We start from the raw sequence: 15,677 nt of genomic DNA, 5'->3' as shown, positions 1-15,677 counted from the left end.
CCAAAAGAAAGCTCTATTTGTGTAAAAAAAAAAGAATATTAAATGATTTAATAATACATTTAATTTGCGTACAGTGTTGTATGACTGCACAATTACCAGTTAAAGTATCACAATGCCGAATAGCAAAAAATGCTCTGGTCATGAAGGGGGTAAAATCTTCCAGAGGTCAAGTGGTTAACCTTTTTGTTGTCAAGTGGTTAACATTTTGTCTAAATGTTTCTGGCTCTTATAAATTTTAAGCCATTGGGGTTCTTTTTGGGTTATATCAATAATATCTCCATTATGGACTTGAGCTCTCCCATTTCCTTTATATACACAGAGCTAAAAAAAAAAGTATTGAATAAATTGGCCTTATCTTGGTCCAGAGTCACCAACTCTAAATTATCTTGTAAATGGCCAGACCTGACTTTTTTTTTACTATTAATATATTTGAAAATATTTTTTGGCTTTTTCCTATTCTCTTTTGCAACCTGCTGTTAAGTTGTGTGAATAAATTTAAAAGAAACAACTGCGCTAATCCAACAAAGATTGTGTAAAAGCAGCGACTTCAAGTGTGATCAACACCCCAAAGACAAATAATAATAACAAGTCGTGCTAAAGGTGATCAAACAATATTAAAATTGTGTCAGATAATAATTGAATAGTCCATAAAGTCCATAAAATCCAGATATTAAAAAGATGACTTGTAGAATATCCATATGAATGGGAGGCTTACCAGAAACCAATAAAAACGTGCCAAATGAGAACACAAATTCCAGAGATTCGGCAAGGGCGATACACAATGGATCTCACAGTCCAGACCGATCCCCCTCAGTGGTATGGTTATATGTGGAATAAAAGTGAGAACGCCATAGCGTAAAACCAAAAACAAGTGTGGGGTAATAAAAGAAAAAATAGCACTTTCTAGAGATGTGAATCATCAAAGTGCCAAAAAATTTAAATAAATGGTATAAAAAATAGGGTGAAAGAATGAGAAACCACCACCAACAGATCCCATAAGGTACTTCTTACCAAAAGTAAAAGATATCAAGCTGAATAATGTTGTGAAATGATGTGAACAGACACCTCCACCGATAGGAATGCAGCTTATCAGATAGCTCTATCCAAAACGCCCATACAGAAATGCAAGAATCACAAGCATGCTGAAGCTGTATCACCATAAATCCTAAATAACCTTACCAGATGATGATAAAAAGTAGGCGAATGACAATGGCTGGCGTATACAGGAATGGGAGACCCATGTGGCCGCAAATGGTAGCTCAGGATACGGTGGATAGTCCAGTCATGAAATAAAAGAGGGGGCGCCAATAGCATAAAATCCCACAATTTATTTAATTAACAAAAGAATCACACTTACAGTGCAGAGAAGAAAAACGGAAAGGGAGAGGAATACAGCCGCCGGTCGGACGGCTCCGCTCGCCCGTACTTCCTAGACGCTAATGAGGATGACGTCAGCACGCCGTGACCTCAACTCACTTAGCTTTTTTTAATTTGGTCATGAGCTACATAGGTTTTAATTTTAGCCTTTTAAACATATTGCCTATGGTAATAATGTTTACAGTGTGTTTGCATACAGTTGATTTGAAACATTCCCATTTCTGTTTGGTGTTCTTTGATTACAATATTCCCTCCCAGCCTTGGAGGGCATCTCTCTGCCTCTGCTCTCTTAAAATTAAGTGTTTTAAATCTTTCCAATGTGTGCATGTTGTTTACGGCTTACATTAAATTATAACTAATGGCTAAATATTTTTTTAGTTTTGGACAGAGAGGGGAGGGATTCGGTTTTTATTGCTGTCTGTGCCCACAATAGGGAGATTCACCCTTTCTGTTTTTCCTGGTTTCCATTATCATTGAAAATGCAAGCAAATGAAAATCCCAAAATTTGTATTGTCCCCAGAACATTAATAGAGGGGAAATCTTCTAATGGGGACACTAGTTCTAGATTCCCTTAATTTGCAGAGATTTTCTCTCACTTTCTGTTTTGGCTATGGGACGAAGGTAAATCTCCCCAATGAGACACAGATAGCAAAAAAAAAAAAAAAACTGATAGGGTTTACAGCCCTCTTTTACAAATTGAAAAAAGTTTTGCCTATAGTTCTTTAAATCATGTTATGTCTCACTGAGGCTTGACAGGAAACTGATGGCCATGGATCACCGGACAGACACCCGTAACTGGAACTCCATGACGCTGGATCAGTAGGCAGCAGCATAGCCACAACACAAGCAAAGGAGTCATTAACAGCCGGGCAATGCAGGTAGAGGAACATGAGACAATAGCAGGGTCAGGATACAAGCCGGAGTTGGGCAGCAAGGTACAAGAGCAAGGTCAAAGCACAGGCCGAGATCACAGGTAGGCAGGCGAGAATCCAGAGGAGGGTCGAGGTTAAGCCGGGTAAAACACAGTTAGGCAAAAAACAAATCAGGGCACAGGTAAAAAGGAATAAGCTGAAAGACCACTCAGCAATGTGTTCATGCCATTGTTCGGCTTAAATAGGCTGTTTGGCACCAATGCATGCACGTACATTTGCACACACGTACACGCGTACATTTGCACACATTTCCTCTTGTGCACACTCTAGCATGCCCGCACATGCGCAACAACGCCCATTCGGATTCAACTGGACTTCTCTTACAGTATTGCTTATACTGTTGAAATATTCCTTCTGAGCCTATACTAAGTTTGGTCTTAGGTCTCTCGTATATACACCCCCATTGGTCCACAAGTGGCATATAATATGTAATTAGCCATTATATATATAGGACCTGACACAAATGCTCTGTTGGAAACAAGAAAATGTGTGAAAAAATACCCTCTCCTTTTATCTCCTACCTACCACTCTCCATCAGGCCAGCCATGTTCATGAATCACGCTTGATGGTGCTGCATGATGTCACTGAGTGCCTGATGAGTGTACGCATGCAGCTCCACATGCATGATGATATCATCACACATATGGAAATGCTAAAAGGAGGAAGCAGGAAATCACATGTTTAACTATAGATGTAAAATGTGGTGAGATTGCATTCCTAGGGAGAGGGCTAGAAAGTCCCTAGTGGTTGTCTTCATAGTTCCTGTCCCACATTATCATACAGAAAACTGTTCTGACAGAATGTCCCTAAACTTAAAGGTGAATAGGTCACGTGTGCATGGGGTCACAAATATCGATCCAAAAGGCACTTTACCATGGGCAGCAACAAAAGGGGGGCAGCAGTATTAACACCACATAATCTCAGGGTCTTTCTGTATATATGCATCCAAATAACGAGGAAATAAAAAAAATATATATTTACAGTACCACTCTGTATATTCATAATAACATACACAAATAATAAAAAATGATGATGTACCTGAAATGTATTTAGCTGAATAAAACTGAGGGTTCATTTGGGCTTTGGGCTTTCTTCCAAACATGCCTGAGCTTTTTCTCTGAGTGTAGTACTCTCAACCCACCATTCCTTCTCTCTGATCCATTCAAGGGCTTGTGGTGTTTATGGGTAATAATATGTGAGATGGAGAAGAGAGCAGGGTTGGTGGGAATCAGTTGCAGGTAGATCTGCCACAGCAGCTTTCCTGTGCTTCTATGCCCTGCTGACACCACAGTTTCATACCCTCCTGACTCCCAATACTGTGCCCTCCTGTCCCCAAGTACCATGCCCTCCTGACCCCCAGTACCATACCCTCCTGACACCCCCAGTATTGTACCCTCCTGATCCCCAGTACCATGCCCTCCTGACCTCCAGTACTGTGCCCTCCTGACCTCCCAGTACTGTGCTCTCCTGACCGCCCAGTACCATGCCCTCCTGACCCCCATTACCATGCCCTCCTGACAGCCCCAGTACTGTTGCCTCCTAACACCCCCCAGTACCATGCACTCCTGCCCCCCCCACACCATGCCCTACTGGTCCCCCAGTACTCTGCATTCCTGCCCCCTGTACTGTGCCCTCCTGCCCCTTCAGTACCATGCCTTCCTGAACCCCCAGTACAGTGCCCTTCTGACCCCCCCAGTACCATGCCCTCCTAACCTCTCTTTACCATGCCCTCCCGACCTCCCATTACAGTGCCCTCCTGCTCCCCCAATTACCATGCCCTTTTGACCCCCCCCTAGTACTGGGCCTTTCTGACCCCCCTTCTAAAACCTCATCCACTGTCCTGCTGACACCCTGTCCTCTGCCCTGCTGATGCCCTGTCCTCTACCCTGCAGACTCCTGTCCTTTGTTATACTAACCCCTGACCTGCTCACCCCTGTCCCTATACACTGCTCTTCATACTGCTGGCCTCTGTAAACTGCCCTACATCCTTCTGACCTCTGTATGTAGACTGCCCTACTTACTATTGACCCCTGGACACTGCCGTACAAACTACAGACCTCTTTACACTGCCCAACATACTACTGACCTTTGTACACTGCCCTACGTACTGCTGACCCTTGGACACTGCCCTACATACTATTTGCGCTGGCCAGAACTCAGAACAGATAGCCAGACTACCATTAAGGCCAGCCAGACCTGAAACAAGTCAAGCAAATCAGCCTGCAGTACCAAATGTTCTGCTTTTATGATGGACTCCAGCTTCAGGCTTAAGGGGTGACCAATTATTACCCAGACATGAAAAAATAATTAAATGAAAATGAATAGCAAGTGTCTCACTGAAGGTAAATTTTGAGATAGGCTGAGTTTATATTATTACAGTGGCATTCATTTTATTAGAATTTTCTAAGTTTTCTTAATTTATGTCTTTACCTTTTATTGAAAGCTTGCTAGATAGTTTCTTTTAAAAAAAGAATAGGGCACTAAACCCTGGTGATCTTTGATCTCCTCCACGTTGTCCAGGTTGATCTTCACTTCTCCAAGCTTGCTTACCCCTGGATTAGATATCTGTGCAAACTAACATTGCTTGAATATATATTTTTTTTTCTTCAACATGATGAGCTCATTGAATCAAACAGAATAGATTGGACTATAATGACCTCAGATGGCATGATTTTTGAAAATTAATTCTTCTTAGCCCACTGGAGCCATACTTAGCAGCTGTTTTAAAATATAGAAATCAGTCTATGGTAGCAATATTTATCAGGCAATTCAAAAAGTGTTCGTAAAACATCCAACGGAACATACCTTCATTTCAGTAAACTAATTATCCCTAAAGAGGAACTTAAGTCCTCCTAATTATGGCCTCACCTCTTTCACCGGTGCCAACATTTTTATATCCCATGCATGTGCAGATCTCCCAACTACAGAACCTAACAGAGCCCTGTAGAACATGTGGGCATGCACAGAAACAGGTCATGGACCTGAATAACTTCTCTGTCTACCCGCACATGCCAAAAGTCTCTCCTGGCATTAATTACTAGGAAACTTTAAGGCTGCTTTTGTGCCATGAAAGTCCTTCAAACCAGGACCCCTGCAATATCGATTTCAATGTTTCCTAATGTCAATGCTGAGCAACTACAGTTCACCCTGGGTTATACCAGTAAGTGTCTGGTCCGTACTTTTCAAGTATGTGCTAATTTTAACTGTGATGGATTTTCCTTAACCTTCAACCTATTTAAAAGACATTATGAATTTAGTAGAACATTGTCACCATCATTGCTCCTGAATTCTATCACTTTAAGATTATTTGATACCTCTTTAGTCACAATTTGATGACTTTTTCTAATTCTTTTCAAAAATAAAACACATTTTCAATTAATTTTTTTTCACTTCAGAAAAGTTTTCAAATCACTGATCTTACCTTCATATTTCCGTATGTACAGTCAGGTCCATAAATATTAGGACATTGACACAATTCTAATCTTTTTGGCTCTATACACCACCACAATGGATTTGAAATGAAACAAACAAGATGTGCTTTAACTGCAGACTTTCAGCTTTAATTTGAGGGTATTTACATCCAAATCAGGTGAATGGTAAAGGAATTACAACAGTTTGTATTTGTGCCTCCCACTTTTTAAGGGACCAAAAGTAATGGGACAGATTAACAATCATAAATCTAACTTTCACTTTTTAATACTTGGTTGCAAATCCTTTGCAGTCAATTACAGCCTGAAGTCTGGAATGCATAGACATCACCAGACTCTGGGTTTCATCCCTGGTAATGCTCTGCCAGGCCTCTACTGCAAGTATCTTCAGTTCCTGCTTGTTCTTGGGGCATTTTCCCTTCAGTTTTGTCTTCAGCAAGTGAAATGCATGCTCAATCGGATTCAGGTCAGGTGATTGACTTGGCCATTGCATAACATTCCACTTCTTTCCCTTAAAAAACTCTTTGGTTGCTTTCGCAGTATGCTTCGGGTCATTGTCCATCTGCACTGTGAAGCGCCGTCCAATGAGTTCTGAAGCATTTGGCTGAATATGAGCAGATAATATTGCCCAAAACACTTCAGAATTCATCCTGCTGCTTTTGTCAGCAGTCACATCATCAATAAATACAAGAGAACCAGTTCCATTGGCAGCCATACATGCCCACGCCATGACACTACCACCACCATGCTTCATTGATGATTTGGTATGCTTTGGATCATGAGCAGTTCCTTTCCTTCTCCATACTCTTCTCTTCCCATCACTTTGGTACAAGTTGATCTTGGTCTCATCTGTCCATAGGATGTTGTTCCAGAACTGTGAAGGCTTCTTTAGATGTTGTTTGGCAAACTCTAATCTGGCCTTCCTATTTTTTAGGCTCACCAATGGTTTACATCTTGTGGTGAACCCTCTGTATTCACTCTGGTGAAGTCTTCTCTTGATTGTTGACTTTGACACACATACACCTACCTCCTGGAGAGTGTTCTTGATCTGGCCAACTATTGTGAAGGGTGTTTTCTTCACCAAGGAAATAATTTTTTGGTCATCCACCACAATTGTTTTCCGTGGTCTTCCGGGTCTTTTGGTGTTGCTGAGCTCACCGGTGCGTTCTTTCTTTTTAAGGATGTTCCAAACAGTTGATTTGGCCCCACCTAATGTTTTTGCTATCTCTCTGATGGGTTTGTTTTGTTTTTTCAGCCTAATAATGGCTTGCTTCACTTATAGTGACAGCTCTTTGGATCTCATATTGAGAGTTGACAGCAACAGATTCCAAATGCAAATATATGGAATAATGAGGGATTAACACACACCAGGCCATGGAACAGCTGAGCAGCCAATTGTCCCATTACTTTTGGTCCCTTAAAAAGTGGGAGGCACATATACAAACTGTTGTAATTCCTACACCTTTCACCTGATTTGGATGTAAATACCCTCAAATCAAAGCTGAAAGTCTGCAGTTAAAGCACATTTTGTTTGTTTCATTTCAAATCCATTATGGTGGTGTATAGTGCCAAAAGGATTAGAATTGTGTTGATGTCCCAATATTTATGGACCTGACTGTATATCAATTGTGATACATTTCCTGTTCTCTCAATAAATGATATGTTTTCTAACAATTTACACAGGATTATTTTCATGTTGCCACACATTATTCCTACTTTCTATGTTCTGCATTTTTTTTCCCTCGGATCTACAAGATTATCTCATTATCAAAGTCAGCTGTCGCCTACTGTCACTTTCAGTTCCTTTAAATTTGCCTAATTTGAAATATGACACATGTTTCCTCAGAGATACATTTATAGCTTGCATACACAAGTGAAATACAAGGATTCCAAGGATCATATTTCAGATTCCCCTTTATTATGAGAGGTATCATCATTCTTCAGAGCAGACAGCATTAAAGCACACATGGAGTCAAAACTTTTTTTTTTTTTTTTTTAATTTTGGATAGATTAGAGGAGGGTTAAAAATGATGTCAGTTTTTTGCCATCTGTTTCTTATTAAGGAGATTTCCCTTCACGTGTCCAGTATACTCAGCAATAAATGATATGATATCCTTCCAGTTTGAGGAAAATCTCCTTTTAAGTTGTCGAGGAAGAAGGCGTCCTTATCGACTTTCCCCTCTAGTCCTGTTCTGGGGGCAACCCAAAATTTGGGATTTACCCTCACTTCCTTTCCTGATAATACTGGTGATCAGGACAATTAGAGAGTCTACTGTATCTTACAGGGACACAGACAATAAGAACCTTATTGTGCTTCGAACTGCTTCCCATCTACAAAAGTATTTTTTCTTTAGGTATACTTTAGCATAAAAGGGTGCCATGCTGCAGAAATCACTCCTAAAAGCATGTAGCTAACTAAGTCTTCCTCCAAATCTCTACAAAGAGAGAGAAGTTCCCCTCTTATACAGTTGTCACTTGAACAGGTGTCTCCATTGTAAGACTTTCCTTTTTTTCCCATTCTGGTGACAACTCTTAAGCCTAGTACACATGGCTCAAATGTCGGGTGGCGGAAACCAGCTGAAATTTTGCCCATGTGTCCTGCAGCTGGTCAGACAGAAGCTGGCCGCATGACTAGTTTCTGTCGATGGGGCATGACCGAAAAAAAGGACCGGCAGACACTCTCGGTCAATGGCTGCGAGCGATGGCGAGAATATTCTGGCGGGGGGGGGCATCACCCTGTTAGAACACAGTAGCACAGCAGGAGAAATCACTGTACTAACATTGCATAGTTAGTACAGTGGCTCCCCCTGAGCTTTCAGTTTTTTTTTTTGTTCAGCCCACTACTAGTGTGTACTAAGCTTAAAATATTGGATTTTCCATTGCTTTCTGTCCAGGTGATAATGGTAGACAGAAGAAATAGTGAGTGTGAATCTCCCCAGCAAGATAAAAGACAGCAATAATCCCTACTTCTTTCAAATTTAAAAAAAATATGGCTATATATGCACTTTGGCACATTGTTCGAATTGTGCTGCAAATCAAGTGTCTTAGTCAGCAGCCATGTATAACCACAAATGCAATATAGCATAAGAAACTAAAATAATCAGCGCTGCTAACTTATGTGACAATAACCCAATATGCATAAATCAATGTGTATAATTATCAATAATTCACATCAATAAAAACTGAATACGATTCAAATGTGCTTAGAATATCATAAATAAATACATAAATGGTCCTTCAATTCAAATGTCCATGCACTGTGATACTTCAATAAATAAATGTGTGCAAAAAGTGCAAAAAAAAAATTGTGCAATAATATATATTAATTAGTCCTTCAGTGCTAATGTTAAGGTGCTCCAATTGCTTGAAACAAGAGTGCTGGTGCTCCCCTTATGTTTCCCTACTCACCACAAGCAGATGGAAATCGGGCGTTGGACAATATAATCTCCTGGTGTGTGACCATACATCCTGGTGGGAGCAGCCTTAGGGACCTAGCTTAGGAGATAAATCCTTATTGCCAATGGTATATAGATCCAGGGTGTCCTCATAAAAATATAAAGCCCACCATGGTGAAGTACATAAGAGTAATATTTTATTGAAATAAATAGAAACCTACTTACAAGCATAGATTAAAAATGAACAGAAAGATGGCTCGGTGGTTAGCTGCTCTCGCAGCGTGCGCTCCACCGGCCGGATATGACGTCATCGTGATGCAGGACGCTTCAGCCAATAGCTAGACGCATTTCGCCCTCCTTCCAGGGCGTCATCTGTAGCAGCATATTATTTTTGTTTTTTTGTCTTTGCTTAGTGCAAAATTCCTTTTTAGTTTCTAAACTTCAGGGAACACGATGTATTCGCATTCTGATTCAAGGCATGTCTTGTGTTTTGTTATGATTATGAAAAGAGACACAAGGTCATTAAGTTCTTTTTCTACATTCTAGCGTTGTTGGTCTTTGGTAAGCACAAAAAAAATCCCAAAACTAACAGTGTAACCTCACAAGAGAAAAGTCCCTTTTTAACCTCACAAAGGGAAATGCTTTTGTTTGAATCTTAACAGTTTTCTTTTTAACCATTCATACTTAAGCCTGGTACACACTGCTAACTTTTTTTCCTTTAACCCAGCGAGGAAAAAACTGACAGCTCCGGTCAGAGCTGCTGTACTAATGACCCAAGGTTAGTACAGCAATCTCCCCTACTAAGCTATTGTATTCTGACAGGGGGATGCCCTGCCCCCCCCCCCCCTCAATAAACGGTAGGCTTCTGTCAGACCAGCTGTTATTCACTCGGGCCAAATATCTGAGATTTATTTTTTTTAATCCAAAGTTTATTAAATAACAAACAGAACAAACATTGCAGAAAATACAAGAATCGTAGGAGATATAATACTGCATCATCTCTTAACAACAGATACAGTGCAAAGTTGATATACAAACTGTGGGGTAAATATTTATGCATTAGAACACACTTTGAAATATTTTGGAATCACACACCAGCAAATAAGTACAGAGGTCCCCAGGGTTCAATCACCCGGCCGCTAGGCCTTTCCCAAGACTACCATAGGACAAACCCCACTATCAGGCAACATATGCAAACCTATGACCACCCACGATAAAATAGTGCAGATTTTTTGATCGCAGAACACAGGATAAAAAAAAGAGAAGGAAAAACCGAAAAGGGAATAAAGTATAATAGATAAGTAAAATAAAAAAAAAAAAAGGGGAGGGGGGGTGGTGGAAAGCAAAAGAGGAAAAAGGGCCATCAAGAAGAAGAGAAAGAAATCTGAGATTTAAATTGAACCAGCCAAGTCGCCCAACATTCAGCCCGTATGTACTAGGCATTACTGATAAGTAATGCTCTCACAAATTTTTAAGGCATGGAATCCAAGGAATGGTCAGTCTTTATTATGGTCCCAAGCATGCAGGATTGTTTTGTCTGATGCTTCTAGGCTGTGTTCCACAGGTATGTCCCACTGATGGATACTAGCATATACAAAAGGTAGATATCAAGCCAGGTACCAGATCTGAAGGCAAGTAATATAGTCTTGGGATCAGTTGGGATCAGGGCATGTAGTATTCAGACAGAACACAGCAGAAGATGGCAGACAACAACGGAATCCAAGAAACAAGCTAGTATCATAATTGGTTAAACAACAGAAGAGTCCTTTTTTTTCTGAAGCCTTGACCAGAATTGAACACATTTGCAACAAAGGTTGTACATTCATAAAGGATTTTTTCTAAGTTGGCAACCAGGTGGTGATAACAAGTCCCTAGAAACACGTGCCTGCCCCTAAGCAGTAGGAAATGCTGACAACGGAAATAACATTGAAAAGGTAAGACAATTGGCAGGAAGTAAGCAGTATCCACTAACTTTTGGCAGTAGCCTCTAACTGTAAGTAACTGTGTGTCTTCTATTAAAATTAAGGAGTCTTTGCCAGCTTAACTCCTTGTTTGAGGTGGGGGCATGCAGCTCATCTTTGAGGAATCAAGATCTCTCTTAATGCCATAACTTTTGCAATTGACTAAAAGAAACAGCTTGCTGAAATATAGGAGCTGTTGAACTTCATATTCCAATTCTGTGTTTACCTGCAGGTTCGATTTGATTTACGAGAACACCAGATAAGTATCAGCTGTTCACCATGTATTAGCCCTTTTCTTGTGACATAAAGAAGATTTTAGAAGTAACTGCCTTGTATCATCACTTTCTGCAAAATGTCATAGATTAACAATCCGAATGTTTGTAAAAACATAGACGGGAACAAAAACTTTGGTATGAAATACATTCACTGCTCAGAATGATTGTTGTAGGACACTGTGTCAATGAAGGCAACTTAACCCAACCACCTTTAAAAATAAAGAAATAGGGGGAAATTTTTCCAAAGTGATTTAATCTTCTTAGTTTACTAGATAGAGTGCAGATAGTGGTGTAGTTTTACATAGATACGTTTTTTATGCCTACTTACACATGGCCATCTAGAAATTAGTGATTATCTTCACTTCCATATCAGAAGCATGTGATGGCACACCACCAAGATGAAAGATCATATGGAAAATGGCTTTTACTAAGACTTAAGCCTAGTACACACTACTCGTTTTATTTTTGTTGGTCAATCCAGCAGGCTGAATGAGAAAAAAAAACTGACAGCTCAAGAGAAGTCACTGTATTAACTATGCAACGTTAGTGCAGTGAGCTCCCCTACTTTGCTATCCGGTTCTGCGTGGGAGGGGGGGGTGCCCCTCTGCAAAAACACTTCTGTCAGCTGATCGGAATGCTGATCGGAATCCGATCGGCATACATTTTTTGGTAATGCCCCTTCGACGGAAGCTGGCTGAACGTCTGGTTTCTGATGGACCGGCTGCAGTACACAGGGCCAAATGTTGGCCAATTTCTATTGAATCGCCCGATGCTGCCCAACATTCGGCCTGTGTGTACTAGGCTTTAAGCCGGTCCTAGATGGATCAAAATTTGGCTGGTTCAGCAGTAACTGGTCAAATTTCAGTCCATGTATGGGCAAGCTGGTTGTACTGAAGGTGATCGCTTGGGTTTTTTTTTTTTTTTTGGTCAGTTATAGCAGCCAGCAAAAATAATTGTAGTCTGATGGCTGGGAAACCTCCCACTGCCAGAATAAAAAAGCTCCATGGGAGGGATTCCCCCATCAACATTTAATGTTTTGATGGGGGAATCAAGCAATTTTCTTTCCTTGCAGAAAAAAAAATTACTAATGCCTGGCCTACTTTAGGCTTTGAACAGACTCATGTTTAGAATGAAGGGTGCTATGAAAGAGCAGTGCTCCACAACTACCCAAATAAATGACAACAATCGTATTTCAAAAGTTAGTACATATGTTCAGTATAAAGGGAATATAAGCAATTGGCAATTGCAATAGTTTACCATGAGGAGTCTTCCTATATGTTTTATTTTGCATGCAGTACTACATGCTGAAACACAATCTTTGATACCATCTTTACTGAAGATCATCATAAAAGTAAGAAGAAGAAACATCAAAAGTTCTGTGGAACCCTAATGTCAAGCCATCATGAAACTTTGTTGTTTTGCAAGAATTATGGAATGTTATGTTAATGAGACAAAAGGGTTCCCAAGGGAAATTTGAATTAGATAAAGGGGATGCAAATGGTAAAATATGGATTGGATTAAGGCCCCTTTCACACTTGTGCGACTTGTCTTGTGACTTGGGACTGCAAAGTTGCATGACAAGACGTATTCCATGATTTCCGATGAGTATCATTCATATCTGTGCGACTTCAAGTCGCAAGGACTTCAAAGTAGTCCCTGCACTACTTTGGTCTGACTTTGATGCATCCAGAGACCTCAAGATTACACAGACAATGCTTCAAGTCCAGTTAAAATCGTGGCAAAATTGTGGCAAAAAACTTTGTCAAAATCATGCAACTTTTAGGTCACACAAGTGTGAAAGGGGCCTAATTTTGCTTTTGAGTCTTTGGGTCAAAAGGATCAAGGAGGAATCTGCCCTGGCATGTTTATTACTGGCTAATATAAAAAGATACATTATGACAGCCTTTCTCAACCTTTTCAACACAGAGGAATCATTGAGAAAACTTTCTGATCTCAGGGAAGCCCTGCTAAAAATTACTATATCTACAACTACAACTGATTAATTGTGTCAGTGGGAACTTATCTCAGAGGCAGACATTTCTCATTGTTTAAGGAACCCCTAGCAACCTCTGGAAGAACTTTAGAGTTCCAAGGAACGTTGGTAGAGAAACTCTGCATTAACAATCACAGCACATAAAAAACAAGGTTGTTTGTATAGACTGGGTACATGGTGATTGGATTCCTCTAGAAGTTGAGGGAACTACTCCCACCACACTCTGCTCTAACCAATTCAGTCTTAAATTAGGTAAAATCTTCTCAGCAATGTGATTTGAAAGAAAATAAACTGCACAATGAGGAATTCACCAGTACTGCTAGGACAAGTCTGCTGATGCCCACAACTATTGCTTCCATCTCAAAAGAGAGAGGATGTTTGATATTAGGCCAATGAAAAATAGTAAAGGCAAAGAAACCTATAAATGATTGTAAAGAAATGTCCAATGGTCCAACCTTTTTGCTGAGACCACATATCGCAGAGGTTTAAAAACTTAAAGTGGTTGTTAAGCTACTATGGTTTCATTACACCATCCTCTCTATTAGATTACAACCTGTATCCTAGTGCCTGTGCTTTATAAAAAATAAGCAGATTTCCACCTGTTTTCACAGCGCCTATCGGCACTCACGTCACTCCCAGGCTCTCTCCTCTACCCGACTGACATCTCCAGCAGGCAGGGCAGAGAACTTCCTCTGACATCAGCCGGGGAGGGGGGGAGGAAAGGAGCAGAGAGCTGGGAGTCACGTGAGTGCTGATAGGTGCTGTGAAAACAGGTAGAAATTGGCTTTTTTTAACAAACCACAGGGACTAGGATACAGGTTGCCATTTAAAAGAGGGGATGGTGTAAAGATAACATAGTTTTGTAGCAGTTGGGAGGGGAGGGAAGGGGAGCCGAGCGGCGCTAGTGAGCGCTGACAGGCAGGGAGGGGAGGGGGTAGGAGAACACAGAGGGAGACAGAGGAGAGCTGTGGATGATGGAGGCACGTACACTGAACACGGTGTCAGGGCTCAGCAGCCATGATACACCGTGGTCATTGTACAGAGGGGAGGGTAGAAACTGTCAGGATCAGCTAGGTTTTTTAGGAGATACAGGGGGTCAAATTTTATACCCCAAGCACTGTGCTGTATAACATGCTTTAAGGGAACAGGGTAACAAATGCTTTAACCTAAAACTGAATGATAATAAACTGAATAATGAGCAATACGTGATGAATTTGTGTAAACGCATTATGTCCAATAAAGCGTGATATAAAAAGGTTTAGAATTATATCCCCGAGAAATGTAAAGGGGAATTTTTTTATCAGATTGATGAACATCTCAGACTAGGCAATAACACCAAAAACTTACAAGATTTCCTCAGGATTGAGGAACCCCTCACCCCTACTTTTTCTGCACTTCCAAAAGTTCACAAGTGTTTAAATGACCCACCTGGTGGACCCATTGTGTCAGGCATTAACAGTCTTACCCAAAACGATAGCACTGTGGTCAACAGCTATCTAAAACCTCATGTCAAATCGCTGCCCTCGTACCTAAAGTACACAATTCATATGCTTCAGACCCTTAAAGGTATTGAGATCCCACCAAGTTGAATCTTAGGCTGGCCATACACTATACAATTTTCTTGTTCAACTTTCCTTTAGATTTACCAAAAACATGTAATATAGGGTCAAACCTACAAACTTTCAATTTGTATGCAATCAGGCAGGCCCTTGTACTACATAGCTTAAGGTAAATCTAAAGGAAATTGAATAAGAAAATTGTATAGTGTATGGCCAGCCTTAGGCTCCATGTACACGGGACGTTAGAAAAAACATGCTGCAAAGCCAGTTCTGACGCCGGGAAAAAGCAGCTGTCAAACGTGCTTTCAGTAGCTTTTTCCATTGGCGTTATTGCACGTTTGGCCACGTTGCTTTTAGCAGCGTTTTTTCTGCCTCCATTCAAAATCAATGGTTCCCTATGAGAGCCTATTGATTTGAATGGAAGTCGCACCGCAAGTCGGATCAGGATGATCCGACTTGCGGCGTGACTTGCGCTGTGAGAATCTTAAGGGGGAACTCCACGCCAAAAATGGGAAAAAAAACAGCGTGGGGGCCCCCCCCAGGTTCCAAACCAGGCCCTTCGGGTCCAGCATGGAATTTGAGGGTAGCCCCATGCCGAAAAAATGGCATGAGGTCCCCCCAAAATCCATACCAGACCCTTATCCGAGCATGCAGCCCGGTAGGGCAGGAAGGGGGAATGGACGAGCGAGCGGCCCCACCCCCCCTGGACCATACCAGGCCACATGCCCTCAACATGGGGGGGTGTTGGTGCTTTGGG

This window comes from Pelophylax lessonae, assembly GCF_965119305.1.
Source record: "Pelophylax lessonae genome assembly, chromosome: 4".
NCBI classification, from domain to species: Eukaryota; Metazoa; Chordata; class Amphibia; order Anura; family Ranidae; genus Pelophylax; species Pelophylax lessonae.
This window is presented reverse-complemented; position numbering follows the sequence as displayed.